The sequence below is a fragment of the Camelina sativa genome, chromosome 3 (assembly GCF_000633955.1).
Source record: "Camelina sativa cultivar DH55 chromosome 3, Cs, whole genome shotgun sequence".
Classification (NCBI taxonomy): Eukaryota; Viridiplantae; Streptophyta; class Magnoliopsida; order Brassicales; family Brassicaceae; genus Camelina; species Camelina sativa.
The window spans coordinates 21,997,200-21,999,225 of record NC_025687.1 but is presented as its reverse complement, the minus strand read 5'-3'; the positions used below and the strand labels follow the sequence as shown (position 1 = coordinate 21,999,225).

Sequence of the window (2,026 nt, the reverse complement as noted above, 5' to 3'; positions counted from 1 at the left end):
TTCTGGCTCGTATGATTCGGTCGCGGGGCCGGCTGGGGTCTACACAAGTCTCGACGACTTGGTTGTGTTTAATCCCAAGGCCATACTTTCCTGCTTTGTAGTTATCTACAAAGTCTCCGAGGCTTAAAAAGAATTGCACTTAACATGATTTTGGATTGGTAAGTTTTTTAGTGGGATGTGTGATGTAGTGGATTGTAATGTTAAGACATCATGTTCGTTTGTAGAAGATTGTTCTTTTCCATTGGTACGTATACAATGTATATTTGTNCCCCCCCCCCCCCCCCCCCACTTCATGAAAAATAGTTTCTTTAATTCTCAGTGAAAGTTGAAAAACACAACAGTAAAGAAGTCACAAGAGTTTAAACTCTATTAAATAGATACATTTAAAAGCGAAGCGTTCTTATTTAATTCACCGAGTCGATTACAAGCAACAAGAGTTTGGACTCGAGCTTTAGTTCCTTTACAAGCATGGAAGGGTTTTCAAATAAAATGTTAATATTTTTAGTATCGTTATATAATTATATTTCAAGATTTTTTAATGAACTCCTGGTTGAGAACTGAAAGCTTAGATTCAAAGATTTTGAAGTCTTTGACGATGGTTTATTAGTCACGCAAGTTAGAAGGAATCTTGAACTCTTTTTAACCACAAGAATCCAGCATATGTAACCATCTTCATATGTCATTTCCTCAAATTAGAGTCTCAAACGAAAGACCAATCAAACTTGTGTAACAAGAAAAATAGTATTTAGATGATGAAAAAAACAAAAAAATGTGCACAAACAAAGTCTTCACTAGCTCACCAACGTTCATATCGACAGTGCTCTACATGTATATGTAGGGGTACGTAATTTGCTTAATAATGTGTGTTGTATTTGCATTTTCCCCCAAAGCTTTCGTATAGCACAATTTCCATCCAAAGTTCACCTTCTAACTATTTCGTACCTCTCTCGAACTTTCTATTATGTTTTTTTTTGTTGCTAAACATGTAAATAGCCCTGGGTATTCGGATTTTAGGTTCGGATCGGATCGGATTTTTTGGATTTCGGATTTTTCGGATTGGAGTATATAAAATCCGTTTAGAATCCGGTTGTTTATCGTATCGGATCGGTTCGGATTTGTTCGAATTCGGATCGGTTTTCAATTTTTTTTTAAATCCGAACTTAAACCGAAACCTTTATATATGTCATTTGGAAAGTAAAATCAATAAGTCGGAATAGCTCAGATGGTTATAGAGTGTGTTCCTTAACCTCAATGTCACTAGTACGATTCCTCCTTCTGGTAATTTGTCTTTAAATTTTTATAAGCGATTTATTTATAGTTGATGGGCTTTTAACAGGCCCGAAAATAACACTAATTAAACCCAAATGTATGGAAAAATTAAATATGTATTCGGTTTAGCGGATAACCGATCGTATTTTTGTTCGGATCAGTTTATATCCGAAATCCGATTCATGATCAAGACAGAAACCGATCGGTTTTTACACAGTATCCGAATCCGATCAAAATCGGTTTATTCGGACCGGTTCGGATTGGTTTAATCGGATTCGGTTTATTTGCCCAGGGCTACATGTAAATATCATTAATATGAAATTTGAGGTTTTTTACAAAAAAGTAGCATTTCCTGGAGTCTCTTGACTTGATGATGTCGCTGATCTCACAATTGACAAATTTAAAAATGACATGCAGAGATAGTCTGATGGAGTTGTGCAAGATGTTGTTCCGTTGACGCCAAAGATTACAAAACCACCACTTGGGCATGTAGAGATCAAGCAACAAACAAGCTCACAATGTATGAAGCCCAACAAGCAAAGTACGAAGCCCAACTCACCTAAACAAGAATCCAAAACTCTGCAACGGTCACCTGCAAAAGAGAAGAAGGTGTTAGCAGAGAAACATAGTACGACAATGACATTGCACAATAGGTTTGAGGAGTTGGGACCAGATGATGATGATGATGCCACGTGTATGAAAAGAATCTAGAATCTAGGTTTAACACAGTTGCATCATGTAACTCTATATAAGAGTA

At 36.4% G+C, this 2,026-nt stretch overlaps 1 protein-coding gene across 1 annotated transcript in view; it reads left to right on the top strand.

Moving 5' to 3' along the window:
* Positions 1-241, top strand: part of LOC104777702 — a 3,358-nt gene extending 3,117 nt beyond the window's left edge. Inside the window, exon 4 of the mRNA XM_010501999.2 lies at positions 145-241. The gene's annotated coding sequence lies outside the window, so the exon portion shown is untranslated. The remainder of the gene's footprint in view (positions 1-144) is intronic.